A 15,813-nucleotide genomic window follows, 5' to 3' on the forward strand; every position below is an offset into this window, starting at 1 on the left:
GTTCCGTTACAGTACGGCAGTGTGAAGATTGCTTATAGATATTAGAATAGCGAGCTAGGACAATTTTTAAGGAAGGTACAAATCGGTTTTTTTCATTTTTTCATCTGGGATTGATCCCAGGCCTGCTGGGGTGAGAGGTAATCATGTTTACCACTACACCACCGGCGCCGCTGAATCACCACCAAGTCCCCCTATGGATTCTCCAAAATCGGATTGGATTGGAGTCAGCGCACATCTTAATGTTAGCTGGCGCCGGTGGTGTAATGGTAATCGTGACTGCTTTCTCACCCCAATGGGTCTGGGTTCAATCCCAGCCTAAGTTGGTGGGATTTTCTGAGGCATACACATTTCTGGTCACGTCTTCCTTCGGAAGGGAAGTAAAGCCGTTGGTCCCGACTCATGTTTGTTGAATAAGTGCGATATCCTAAGCAGATGTGGAAGCTGCCTTACTTTCACATTCGATTACCGTCAATTGATGGCAATCGAATGTGCAGGAAGGCAGCTTCCACACCTGCGTAGGATATCGCACCCATTCAACAACACACATGGGCCGGGACCAACGGCTTTACTTCCCTTCCGAAGGAAGACGTGACCAGAGATTTTTATGCCTCAGAAAAATCCCACCGACCTCGACTGGGATTGAACCCAGACCCATTGGGGAGTTAGAAAGCAGTCACGCTTACCTCTACACCACCGGCGCCGGCTCTTTAAGCGATTGATATTCTTGTTTGTTTGTGGTAGTTTTTTTTTGTTTTAGGCAAAAATGATGTACAAAGGGGCAAAACTGCGGTAGAAATTCCGAATAAAATTAATTTTTAAAATAGAAGAATCATTCTGCAATCCTGGCATCATTGGTCAACTCCGTCAAACACCATGAACTAATTTTCGACGCGCATTCATCAAAAACATTAAAAAGAGTGAGAAGCTGGATTGTCAAGTCCCGTCCCGGGGTTTGTCTATTCTTTTACGATTACGTCAATCAATGATCAATACAAGTGAACCAACAATTCTGTGTGGCCATTCAGATGACCAGATCGGTCAGCAGAAAAGGTGAACAAACATGACTTGTGGTTGAATGGATTCGACCCATTCGTAAGAAACACAAAGAGCCGGAAAGAACAACCAACAAGGCCGGCTGTTGGTGTTAGGTCCCAAGAGGCCGACCGAACGTATCGATCGTGATGATTGGCGGTTGAAGAGGTCCAATAAAGACCTGGTTGAAGGAACACTAATTAAAACATAAAAAAACACGAGCAGCAACGGGGCAAGAAATTGACAGCTGTAATTTTTCAATGTGTCTCTTCGAGCACAGAACACTACGATCTATCGGAATTCACGTTTGATTCATATAGGAGAAATGGCTCTAATATTGGCCTACGGATCTTAGATTGGGCCAATAGCTAAAAATCTGCTATTTATCAATTTTATCTAGATTGGAACGAATAGATATTTTTGGTAGCTATTGGAAATTTAGTCGATTACTGAATTTATGTATAGGCCCAAATAAGGGGCATTTAGACCGACATTACATCAATTTCCCCTACTTACTAGAAGTTGCTATGCTTTTCACGCAAAGTAGAAAAAACTGATCAAAGTTCTGCACACATAGGTCTGTGATAGCATCTCACAGATCAAGCTCACCAACACATTAGGGAAAAAATTGTTAAACAGAGAGTGCTACACTATGACAAGTTGTGTCCAGCGTCGGAAAAGCATCGCACAGGTGCTCACGGAAAGGGAAGCTCATCGCTCAAGGCCTTTGGTGCTAGTGTCCGAGAAATATTGCAGGAATTCATCCAGGAACCCATGAACTCTACCGGCTCAATCATTAGGAAAGTCCAATGTACGGTAGAAGACCTTCAACGGTAACTTGGAGAATTCAGGGTAAATCCATGCTCTCGGAAGGAATCTTGTTTTGATGACCAAACAGCTAGATTAGCCGCTTGAGGATACTCACGGATTATCTTATCATAACTGTGATTTAAACGATGAAATCGTTGATATTACCAACTCAACACGGTTGGAGAAATCAGCTGTCGATAATGACGCCATTGTCTCCCATATAGAATCTAGCATCAGTGAATGTCCGACCGAAGTAATCAGGAGATTTGAAGCGGTGCTCATGAGATCCAAATATGCTCTCGGTCAAAATCGAAGAACTCTCACCTTGTATCACCAATTTTGGTTTGGTTTACAAACTTGAATATGAAGCAGGCTTTCGTGAAACGGGCTAGATATAAACAGCTGTACAACAACCAACTTGGAGTAAACAACAACCGGAAAATTCACCTTACCAACTTTCAGGAATTGGATAAAGCCACTCGAATATTTGCTGAGAAGAACGGTTATCGGTTTTGGTATAATCGTGCGAGTTTTTTCTCTAAGGATCGAAAAAGTATGCCCCATTGGAAATTGTTCAACATAGGGGAAATGGCTCTAATGTTGGCCTATGGATCTAAGATTGGGCCCATCGCTAAAAATCTGCTAATTATCAATTTATATAGATGACGCGTTGGATATTTTTTGTCGCTATTGAAAATTTAGTCAATTGCTGAATTTATGTATGGGCCCAAATTAGGGGCATTTAGGTCGACATTGTATCCATTTACGCTACCAGTACAAAGCTAATACTCATCAAAAATTGTAATTACCAAACACTTACACCTCTCCCAAAATACGACATCTACTTCCACTGCCATTGCTTAGTTATTCCTTATACATCCTATTAATCCACTCAACCGTCGATTTGCTATTCATTTTACTGCTGCTGCTTCTTGTTGTTATTTTGGTCGTCCCTGTTGCTACTGTTGTTTGCTGTGGCTGCACCTCATTTACTTCTTCTGCATAATTAACTCAAATCAACGACTTCTAACGAGGTAAACATGATGCCCAAACATTTCGTGATGCACTCTCTGGATTGTTGTACAATTTCTCAAAACAATTTCAATATTTTGTATATGAACATAGGAAGTTGCCGAAACAAAATTTACCTTATAGAAACAAACCTTTGTGGATAACCAATCATTTCATTGCACTCGAGAGAGTAATAAAGGTGGAGGAGTCCCTATCTTTGTTATGGGCAACATTAGTGCGCATAGTGTTTTTAGTGCTGCTGTAGATATTTTGTGTAGTTGAACTGCCTGAACAGTCCCCGTGCCACCGGGATATTCTGAGGCATAACATCTCTGATCACGCTTTCCTTCGGAAGGGAAGTAAAGCCGTTGGTCCTCGGTCCATGAGTTAATGGGTCGATAGGTAGGGTCCAGGTGTGTGAGCTGCCTCTCTGTCTGCCTTAAGGGGGAAATACAAGTAACACGTCAAAAACGCGACGATTTTCGGAATTTTTTTGTGAGCAAATGAAACAACGCAAACGTTTGGGGTTTTTGCATTAAATTGCTTAAATCTTCTTCTACATTTGAAATTTTTCATTGGTGTTGACCTCTGTGGCTCCTTGGGGTCACATCGGAAGGAGGTCGCCTCCGGTGGGGATTGGTAATTGACGGGCCTTCTAGAGACCTGAAAAAATGGACAAAACTATCTCTTATTAATTGGATCTTATTCAGAAAAGATTTTTGTTCTATGTGAACCTCTAAAACCCAAAAAAAAAACGATTTATAAAGTTAGAAAAAAATATCTGAAAAAAGTTGATTTTTCGCTGTTTTTTTTTCTACTTTAGGCAGACCTGAAAATTATTTATTTTTAATTTTTTCATGATATCAGTGGTTCACATAGAGTGAAAATTTATTTCCTTTAAGATGCGCCAGGTTTCAAAACATTTTGATGAGAAATTTTTGAATTGCCTTTCCCGCCAATTTGGAAAACACTGTTTTGGATTGTGTAAAAACATGATTTCTGGAACTTACGGTTAATCGGCGATACCAGGGCCATAGATCACTCCTTCCTCGTGCTCGTAGCATTAAAAAAAATTAAATAAAATATAAAAAAATCGATAAAGGCAAGAACTTCCAAGAGATTCTGAGAATATCAAGGATCTCTAAGGAATTTAAAGAAGGTTCAGACTACGTCATAGAAGTCCTGAGAACTTGAGGAACATTATGGAAACATAAAACAAAGGTTTTAATAGCTTCATGAAGCTTACAAACCGTTAAAGCAGTTCCATTTACTCTAGGAAAGTTTAGAGAACTTAAAGAAGTCTTGACTTTTGGGGTTGTTTTAATACATGTAAGGATGAGTTGGGAATTTAGAATCAGGGATTTAACAGAAGACCAGCTAACTAAAGGGAATATTTTTAATACAGCTTCATTAGGGGGCATACAAATCTCAGGATAGTTCCATTGACTTCATGAAAATTTCAGAAGCTTTAAGATATTCCGAGAACTCAAATTTTCGAAAAAAATCTGTAGAGTTCCGAGAGCAACAGGAAAATAGCGGAACATCAAAAGAGTGCGGGAACACTTAAAGGAAAGTTCCGTAAACTTCAGAGCTATTTTGAAAACTTTTAGCGCGCAAAACGCGGCTAACGGTTTTCCGTGTTCTGAATCGTTCCCAGACTCGATAAACGGACGGCTTAAGCGCCACCTCCAAGGAGGACCGTCCGTCGAGTCTTGTTTGCCCGGCTAGAAACCCGACCTCAGGGCGGGTTTGTTCAATCAGAACCAAAAATTTAATTTCAAAACAAAACAGAAGACTCGAACGGTACGATGGATCGAAATTCTCCACACAAAGAGGTTGCCTCAATCGCAACGAGAGAATAGTTGATGCTACCGGTCGTTCTACCTATTCACGAAAAACAACACTCACCAGTATCATCACCGGAGGAACTCACTTATTCAAGAATCCCCGCCGATCTAGACACGTGAGTGGAGAGACTGATTTCCCAGGCAGTCTAACCTGGCGTACAAAAACATAAACACAAAAAAGTAGAACGACGCGAAATGTGAGAAATCTTGAAACCAAAAAAATAAGTTACATGGGAAACTTTAACATTTAGTGGAAAAAAACATTTATTGGGGTAAACTACTATCCGTAACGTGGGTAGATCACCTTTTCGTGGTACGGTACGGGATGTAAGATCTACCACCGATTCCTAGTCTTGACTACTTCAAACTAGGGGAACAGGATTTTACAGTAATCAAAGGAACACATCTTAGTCCTTGTTACTTTTTATGCCTTGTTGATAGTGATAAGTCCTCGGGTTGCGTGGACCGAGGATGATCTTGAAACAAGGAAAAAATGAGTTAGTTAGTCTTCACCTATGTGATTCCTAATCTTCTATTCGTTGTTTCCTAGTTTGAAGTGGTTAAGACTAGGGTTCTGATGCATGGTCATTATCGGTATCATGTCTTGTTTTTTTTTGCTAAGGAATCCAATTTTGAGTGACAAAGGGGCGCGCCTTTGGAGGGTGTTTCAACACTCCGAAGGGTATAAATAGCGGGACCTTTCAATTAGAATCGATTCCTTGCGATAAAGGCAAGAATGACAACTGTATCAAAACCGAATACTTCATCATTTCTCAATAGTGATGGAGTAATACGACATGCACTAAACTAAGGACACGGGATATACTACAATAGATCAAATTACTGGTCGCAGTGGTTTTATGTCCCGAACAGAGGAAAAAAAAAAAAACTACTATCAAACATTTCAGTAAGTTTATTTAATCGCATTACCTAGGTTTTCATTATTCGTGTTTCTTCCTCTCTAGTTTCCCTACTGTGTGTGGATTTATTCTAGTGTTCGCTAACTATTTTTACTCATCGAGCTCTTATTTCGTGGAGTGTGTGTGTGGTGAACGCATGCGCATGGTTAGTTTAATTGTTTGATTTACTCACGGTACCGAAATAGCTGCCTGATGAATTGGTCGGCAAAGCAGATACCGGCTGGTTTGTGGCGGTATTGTGGCTATCGCCCGAAATGCGACGATTGGCGATGCTGATGCGCAAATTTCCAGTCGATGGATGGTCTCGAAGCTGGTACTGAACTCGCGCCGAAATAGATTGGCGCTGTAGACGACGTTGGGGACGTCGGTATTTTTTACGTGTTTACCGCGTGTGGCGGAAGTGGCGAATTGGCCGCTCTGTCGAAACGGTTTATTTCCTTCCGGCTTTCCCTTCAAACCGGGACTTTTGACGCAGAAGCGTGGGGTCGAGAGTTGCACTTTTTCTCGAGATGCGGTGTGCCGAGCTTTGGCCGTGTTCGTTATCGCTAGAAGCCTATCCTAGATAAAAAGCCGTCGAACAAACACAAACACAAAAATTGCCCGCACGTCAACTTTGACCAAACTGCTGAACTTTTAGGCTACACGAAGGAAACAAAAAGTAACATCAAATTCGATCACTAGACTTCTCACATTTTTTACTAATTACCAATCAAAACACACCGCGACACAAGAAAACTATTTCACGCACTCTTGCCTCTTCCACGGTCCAGGTCAAAATGGAGTGAACGTTCCGAAAACCCTCAGATCAAATCGTGATCATAGTCTTCGTGGCCGGAAATACGTCAATTACCGAAGTAACATCGCTCATACCGTTTGATTAAACTGTGTCGCTTCAATCTATTTCTGGTTCGTTTGTTTTTTTTTACGAGAGAGAATGTTTGGATTCGAACCCTGGACTTTACTACGAGTCTCACAAACCAGTGACAATTTCCAGTGGCGGATAAAATGAATTTTGGAAGGCAGCTTGTATGCAAGCATTTCGTTTTTATGCGGATTCACAATACGTTTCATTTGTAATGAGGATTTCAATTTAATTTAATTGAGCGTATAATTATTCCACAAATGAATAAATATAAATAATAAAGAAATAACGTGAACGATAATTATTAATGGAATTCATAAATAGATAGCAAAACAAAATATAAATTCAAATAAATACGTGGCAATCCTTAAATTATAATAACATAAAAGTGACCATGCTACAAACTTAAGGAAAAAAAAATGCAAGACTAAGTCTTCAGCAAAGATCAAAGAACTTTAAGGCAGTTTCATTAGTTTCAGTACTGGATTGTTATCCAGATCTGCCAGACCACCAAACGATTGTGCCTTGGAATTTATCTTGTAAAAGGTGTCTAACCCAGTTGAGGACATCTGATGCAGGAATGAAATTTTTTTATTCGAAGGGCGATCGGCATCTTCGTTTCCAGTAATTCCGGAATGCACTGATATATTGGCAGACCAACGTATTAACGTAGAAAGTCATAACTAAACTTTATGATTAGACGTTAAATGACAATTATTTTCTTTAGAAAAAAAAATATGATAAGTTACATACAAACATACAACAAATATTTACTCATCCTCCTTGTCCTCGGGGTCTCCCTCAAATCTGGCCCTGCCTGCTGTGCTCTAACAAGTAGTTGGTCAACACCAGCTGCTATGTTGTCTATCGTCTACTGCTAACAGATTTGTTACCGTGGTCATCGCTCAGTGGTCCAAACAGCGAAAAACGTGATCGTGTGGAATTACACCAGCACCTTTCATTTTAGGTATAAAGTATCTTCGAAGCAGAAAGGAAAGGTGTTGGCGATGGATATGACGTCCCTGGATGCAGAGAAGAACAGAGGCTCCTCTGTTTTCAAGAACAACAATGACGAGTATCACTACTAAAAATTCGAGATTGTGGACTACATCGAGAAGGAACGGATAAAGGACGCAGAATCGCTTAGTGGATAAAGGCGCTGTGGCAGGAAAATGAATTGGAAGAAGCAAGGGAGTTGAGGGTAATATGTTTTAATAAAAAGAAAGTTGTTTGATTATAGGTGTCATCTTCTTCTTTGAAACTTAACAAAGAAAAACAAACAAACAAAATCTCTAAGGGAATGGTATCATGTTAGGCATAGTTCCTCTTATGAGGTTCCGATAAGTGCCTTTTCGAGTTATTTGAAAGCATTGCCACAGTTTATTTTTCACTATTTCCAGATTTAGAACCCTTAATATAATATAATTAATCCGGAATTCAATAGGTTGTAGCTGTAAGTTGAATTGGGTCACTCTCGGAGCAAATCAAAATGTATCATTTTCCATTTTCAGCAAATATGTCGTTCATCATTTTTGTCAAATTAGGTCAACACAATTGAAAATTGTTGTGTTTTCTACATAGAAATTTATTACGGATACTAAATGTACTAAGATCATGAAACAACTTATAAAAGTATTATCAGTGCTGCGTGCTGTCAACAATGTCAATCGATGTAATATATTGGACTAGCACTGACTTTCACTTCTGACACTGATATTCGTAGTAAACATGATTACATGTGGAACGGCTATTCATTCAAATATCACTACGGATAAGTTAAAAATCTAAGTTTATCTCAGTAAATCAATGTTTTTGTATAACAGTTGCATTGTTTTAATATTACTGATGAATTTGCGAAAGATCGCTCCTCGATTGGTTGGCGTATATAAGAAAAAATTGTGGCAGAACATAGAATATCAGTGGTACCTTTACGATGTCAATGTCATTTGCGCACTGATATTGAGGCGATTGCATTGATATTCTAACTGTATGAACTGAAACATCTTCTTCTTCTTCCTCGCATTTCAAGCTTATTGTATTTCGCATATTAGCTTATTGCGTGATTTAAACTTTTTATTCTATATGTACTTCCACAGTAATTAATTGAGAGCTTTCGATGCCTGTACCATTTTCGCATTAGTATAATCATAGAGGTAACTCTAAGACTAGAAGGTCCCGAATAAACGTGCTCAACTTTTTGGCTCAGCTCTGGTATTTTCTTCGGTTCCAAGCTAATCGATGCACCTCTCGAAACATAGGAAAATCCACGGACCCCTCATTTAATCTGTCAAACTTTCATAGCGAATCAAATAAACATAGTGTAGTGCTAGAATTTCGACTAGAATTGGGTACGTTAATCGATATGCTTGGGACCAATAGGCTAGTCAAGTAGTGAGCCAATTTAAAATCTTTAGTTTCCACCGGTTGCTTTCACTGACTGCTGACTTGCTTTTCTATTTACATACTGTAATAAGCCACACCACCCGGTGCCTGGTGGGAGGTTGACAGTTCAAGAGCCAGGGTTGAAGCTGGACGTTGATCTGAAGCAAGGGTCAAGTAGCGCAAGGTGCGTCGCATCTCGTAAGGTAGTGACACATGTGATAAACACATAGAAAAACTAATGGTCAAAAACAGATTTTGAGGGATCGTCAGTAAATAACGCTTCTAAGCTCCATTGTGTTAATAGATAGAGGGTTGATGTGGTAGAGTTTGAAGTACTGTCAATTGAAACAACTTTACCAAAGATAACAACCCGCATCTCAACTTTAAAAAATAATAAAATTGTTAAGTATTTTAATTAATTCTACGATTCTCACGTTTTTAACAGTTTGTATCACTGTCCATCGGAACTGCCTCTATGTGTGACATCTCACAGAAGATTATTGCAACTTACACTAGAACTTCAACAATAATTTTGACAACGGCTTCCTCGGAAAGATTCTTCTAATTTCTCCAATAAGTTTCTTCCAACATCCCCCGGAAGATTTTTTCACCTTGTTTTTCAAATTGGATATTTCGTTTTTCCTATTTCCGCTTAAAGTTCCATCTGGCTTTCTCCCGAAGACTCTTTCTATCAACTCTTAGGTGGCAGCCAGGGTAGACGCAACCCGGGGGCAACTTGACAACTCCAGTATATTTCCAGTGTACCCCGAAAATTTGGTGCTGGTGTTTCTGTCAAACTCACAAGTTTCAGAAGGGTTATCTGAATAGGGCGAATGCGGAAATGATGTACAGTAAATTAAATCCACGCTTAAAGTTCATCTCATTGTCGTGTGCCCACAAAATCGGAACGCGCGTCCGACGTCAAAATTAACATTAGTGACATAGGAAGTCCAGTGATTTCAGCGAGAAACCCGCATTAATGTGAACCTTTACAGCGATCAACTTTATGTGGAATATATCGCGAATTGGTTGTCTGTAAATTAAAGATTACCAATTCGCGATATATTCCACGTAAAGTTGACCGATAATACAAAAGCATCCATGGGCCTTACTGACTACCATAACCATTGCCATTAAAGAGCTCAAACCATAAGTAAAAAGGTTCTTATATAGTCCTCTTTCCGAAAATGTATGGAGAAACAACAATTTTGAATGGTAATGTAATTGTCATTATTTGTAAGGTTATAATAAACAATTTTTAACCATTTTCGGTAAGTTCAAGTTGTGGATCGCGTTTATGCGGGAATGTCGTTTTGATTTTCAGTCGTATGCACAATTCATAATCAGCTTATGAAACTTTTTTTTTTGTAGTCTTGTGTGTCTTTGAACATAACAGAACCAGATGTTTAAACATATGATTTGTAAAACGAAAATATGTGATTGTCATCGAATTAATCGAAACAAATGAGAATTGAGCGAGGATACTATCGGTGATTTCAACGCTATTGCTATTATCGTCGATGATGAACAAAAAATGAATGTTTTTTGCAGCGAGTAAGAGCGTACTTATTACAGCTAATCCAAAAAATTTGATAACCTGATTGTCAAGTCCATACAAATCAATGATACCAATGTAAAAAAAAGCTCCATAAGAGACCGTGATGTCGGATTAAGGAGAGCCGGAGTGGGGAGATACTGTATACGCAGCTAGTACTGCAAAATGTACAATTTGAGGAACTAGCTAAAATGATTACAGTGGTGAACTTTGTATGGCTTCCTTTGTATGGCCTTAAATGCATTTAAGCTAAATATGTAATATATCATGCAATTTGACTAATTTTCAATTTCAGTATATTACGTACCTCGTAAGAGAAGCACGGGAAAGTAATTTTTCAAGGGCCCACGACAAGCCTTCATTGCACAACTATGCTGACTGCAATAATCTGAAGGATAATCAAATTCAAGAACAAAAATTAACCGAAGAAACCAAAGTTTTCGATGATATAAGAAGATAAAACTCGGTTCAATTTGTATGGATTTATTTCACTTCACCACGAAAATCATAAATTAGCTCTTTTCATATGACATTCTTGTCTGTTGTTAGGCATCCACGCATGGTGAAACAAAAAGTTGGTTTTCCATAGAGAAATACCGTTGCGGCGGTGAGGGACAATCCCTTTGTTTACGTCATGTAGCGACATCTACTATTTGCAAGTGGGTACGTGAAACTAAGGTTATCTGTCACCTTGCCGGGGACTTGGGTAGACGCGACGTGACGCGTGACGCGACCAATTCAAAAGAATCTTATTATTAGTTATTATTTCTTACGTGAGTCGCATCGCGTCGCGTCGCATGTTGCGCCTACCCTGGTTGCCACCTTAGTACTAAGATCGGGTTCCCAATAATTTTGATTTAAGAGCACTTTAAAGCTGCTAGATTTTTCCTAAAACTCAACTGCACCTCTACTGAGCTATGCAATCATTTGAGATGATTATCAATTCAAACCTAGTTCAAACGCAAGTCAATTATGATAATCTACGTTTGAATACCACGCTCCTGCCTTGAAGAGAATAAAGACTGTATTCGAGAAAAGTGAGACACATTGATTAGGTTGTAACTTTTTAGCATGTTGGTAAATATTGATGAAATTTCAACTGAAACTAGCTAAGAGTGTAATGTTTATGATGGTAGAATATCATAACAATCTGTCAAGTGGTTATCAAGTTGGCATCGGAGCAACAGTAGAACCACCGTCGTGGAAAATCTGACTGCGTCCCACAGATGGATCGGGAAACACTTAGGAATTCATCATTCTAAGATTTCCGGAGTGATTTGAGATTTGGGCGTAATTGCATTTGTAAACAAACACGTCAATCACCGATTTCTCGTGAATAAAAGCTAAATCTCGAAAACTAATAACGCTTTGAGAAAGATGAATGATTCCTCTATCATTTGGTATAGTTGGTTTATGAGATTGAGCTTTAATTCAAGAGAAATCGGCAAATGACGTCTTTGTTTAAAAAAAGAATTACGCCCAAATCTCAAATCACTCCGGATTTCCCGGCAACTGAAGGCATTCAAGGAGACCCACACGACCCAGCGATGGGCAGACTGCGGCTGAAAACCTAAGACAGCTGATCCGGTGAAGGCCAGAAAGGTGGCAGAATCTTTCGAACGACATGGCTATTTGTGACGAAACCATTGAGTGTAGCATTTTGATGTGTTTTAGAATGTTTCTTAATTTTTTGAGTACTGTGTGAGTAGTTAACATTTTTGATTAAGGGGGGTATACACTAAGATAAAAAACACTTTTGTATGTCTTGTTGAAATTGATGAACATCTATGGAAACATTGTAGATGAAGTCAATTTTCGGAGAGTCGGAGACGTCAATTTTCTATCTCTTAATTGGACGAAGTTATAGGGTGAAAATTGAGTACAAACGCTAGTACTCCCTTTAAAGCCGATTTTTTACCACAAATTTTTAGTTTGAACTTGATTTTTTTTTCTCCAATGTTCTACAAAGTTGTAAGTGCTCTAAAAATGCACATTTTTGCTCAACGAAGCACATCGTTATTTCTTCATGTAAAAGATTTACATCCGTATTTATAATTTTTCAACAATAACTTAAAAGGGGTGTATTTTTCAGGTTAGCAGGTATAAGCAGCTAAACTCAACGTAATTTTGTTCAGAAACTTAAACCCTACTGTTACATACACAATTCATATGGGGATCCAAGGGGATGCATAATGAATTTCTAATAAAGTACCTCCACATTTTGTTACGTTTTGCTGTTTTCATGACCATTTTTCCAAGCATGTACATTAGAGTGGGATGCAGCTTCGACAAAGTTGTTTGGTATTGTATTCTCAATCTAATTCCGAGTTTTGATGAAATTTGAGCAATATTTGGATTTTTGGTAAGCAAATGAATAGCATCGTTCCGTTACCTATAAAAAAAATAAAATTCTCCCGCATATCAAGAATAAAACCAAATTCGTTCAAATGTTGCCCAGTTGTTGGGAACCAGAATAAGCATTTAAAGAGCAGTGGGGAACAAAGTCTAATGTAAACATTTGGAAAAATGGTCTTGAAAACAGCAAAACGTAACGAAACATTGAGCTACCTTTTAAGAAAATTTATTAGGCATCCCCTTGGATCCCCTATGCATTGTATATATAACAGTGGAGTACAAGCTGCTGAACAAAATAACGTTGAGATTAGCTGCTAATACATTATTACCTGCAAGATACACCCCCTTACAGATAGTGGTAAAAATATAGAAGGAGACTTAAATACATAAAACAAAGGATTGAAAGAGATAGCGATTTGTTTTTTGCAGCAAAACATTGAAAAAATTGTAAAATTCAAACTACAAAGTTATGGTAAAACGGTTTTAAGGGGTACTACCGTTTGCACTCCATTTTCTACACATAACTTCGTCCACTTGAGCGATGGAAAATTGACGTCTTCGACAAAGTTTCTTAAAATGACTTCATCTACAATGTTTCCGTAGATGATCATCAATTTCAACAAGACACAAAAAAAGTTATTTATCTTAGAATCTTAGTGTATACCCCCTTAAACAAAAAAAAATCACCACTACAATAAAGTATTTATGAATTTAAGAAACATTTTAGAGGACATCAAAATACTACACTCAATATTTCCGTCGCAAATGGCCATGTCCCTCTATCCTTGATTTCGTCCCACTGTGATGCGGCGAAGTAGGCGGATGTTTCCATCTGGTTTGTCCAAAATACAATGAAACGTGCCGGCATCCACGTCAACAAGGAAGGCACTGAACCGTAACGAAAATCGAAACACGGTGGTCAAAACCCACGCCAGAAAGCTGCACCGGGAGTGGCTGACGAAACCGAGGTGCGTCGTGATGGACAACTAGACTTACATCAATGCGGACACAAAGCAGTTTCCGGGACAGGAGTTTTACGTTGCCACATCGCGGTTGGCCGTTTCTGAGGAGGTAAGGAAGAAGAAGTTGGATAAATTCGCCAAAAAGTTCTTGGTTTGCAGGCTATCTGCACAGCAAAAAATAAATTTTGATATTACATCCAAAAGGATGCATTGAATTGCATGTCGAAAATCTCATGTAATTTTATGGACACAAAAATAAACAAATGCAGTAAAAACAGCGTAGTATCAGTTCATGCACTGTTTTAATGGTAATTTTGTCCTTTTTAGCAAGTAATAATGCACCATATTTTCGATACGATTAAAATGCATCCACGTTAATGTGATATTAAAATTAATATTTTGCTGAGCCAGCCGTACATTACGACGTGTACCATCAACTGGCAAATCTATCAGGACGAGTGCCTCCAGAATCGCCTCCTAACCTTCCTGCGATCTCATGAAGGCAAGACGCTGTTTTGGCCGGATTTGGCATCCTGCCACTCCGCACGGCTGGTTTTAGACTGGTACAGAGACAACAACACACATAACACGCGACGCGAGACAAGACACAACACTTATCGTTCTTACAACATTTAAAACGGATTAAAAATTACCTTTCTGTCGACCGGTTTCGGGCGCGATGCTGCCCATCTACGTAAGAACGATAAGTGTTGTGTCTTGTCTCGCGTCGCGTGTTATGTGTGTCGTGGAGTTCTTACGTTAGCACAAAAACAACATAAAAAGTGAGAGACAACAATGTTGTTTTTGTACCAAAAGACGTCAACCCACCGAACTCGCAGGAACTTCACCCGATTGAAAAGTTTTGGACCATCATGAAGGTCACACTTCGTAAAACACCTAAGGTGTTGGAGAACGAACTGGCTTTGACGAAACAGGGAGTAAAAGTATCAAAAAATGTCGGCACCACCAATACCCAAAACCATATGAGTGGTGTCAAGGACAAGGTGCGGGCATTCGGCTATGGAGTGAAGATCCAATAAAGCAATGAAGAAACCGTAATGTTGTAGTTTACTCCGTGAAAGCTTGAAGAAAATCCGACATTAAATGAATTGTTGGCGATTATTTTTGTGTGTTTCACTTTTTTCGAGTACAGTCTTTAGACTCTGGCAAATTCTCTTCTTGAAGATTGGCTCTTATGTCAAATATTAACATATTCTATTTATGTTCCTCATTTGGTCAAAATTGACGGAAGTGTAGTTTCTTGATTATTCATTAGTTCGATAGTTAAGCCAACGCACAAGAACAGCGGATACAGTTCTAAGGAAAAAAAGCAGAAGATTTTTATCAATCAGTCCCATCCAACTAAACGACGAAGTTCTTTTGCATAGGATCCAAATCAGAATGAAATAGTTTCACTTTCCACACATTGCTGCCAAATCAAAATCATCTGAAAATTCAAAGATAATTATTCTCACCATTTTTGTTATTGCTTTCCAATCATATCTCACCCATATGTTAATTTTATCTGATCAATCTCCATCCCATATGGTCAAATCCCCTTTGCATTCTTCAATAGTGCACTTGTTCTGAAGCTTCCGACCCTTGTAAACCAGATAGCTGCATCCAAAAGAGGTTAACCTTACAGCACACCTACCTACTGCCTACGCTGAAATTAAACGCAATCGTCATATGTTTAAACCCAGACAACTGAATGCAGATTGCAAAATGACGCTCTCGACAGTGACACACGCGAAGGTTAGCCAGCCGGATGAGACAGGTTTTCCGAGGAACTTAAGCATAATGTCTTCCTCATTGTTCTTTCCCTCGTCTTCGCCTTCGAAGTCAGTCCGACTGTCTACCGAAGCCGAGCAACCGCTAATTGACCATAATTATTCCGTTGTATGCACCGACAGAAGAATCGTTAAGTTTACACACTCGGATAGACATGCTTCAGCTGAACGCTTGCTATTTGTCAAGAACGCCAAGGTACCACGCTTAAGAGTTAAATTAAATTAGCTATAAATGGAGCTGCTTCCGAATGTAGCTAATCAAAACAGAAAAGTTAGACGGAAAGGAA

General features: G+C 39.1%; 1 protein-coding gene across 1 annotated transcript in view; it reads left to right on the forward strand.

Annotated features, from left to right (window-relative positions):
- Window positions 1–15,813, forward strand: part of GV1 — a 184,118-nt gene that overhangs the window by 100,851 nt on the left and 67,454 nt on the right. The gene's annotated exons all lie outside the window — the stretch shown is intronic.

This window comes from Ochlerotatus camptorhynchus, unplaced genomic scaffold, assembly GCF_037179485.1.
Source record: "Ochlerotatus camptorhynchus isolate MF236.1 unplaced genomic scaffold, CSIRO-AGI_Acam_v1.1 ptg000291l, whole genome shotgun sequence".
NCBI classification, from domain to species: domain Eukaryota; kingdom Metazoa; phylum Arthropoda; class Insecta; order Diptera; family Culicidae; genus Ochlerotatus; species Ochlerotatus camptorhynchus.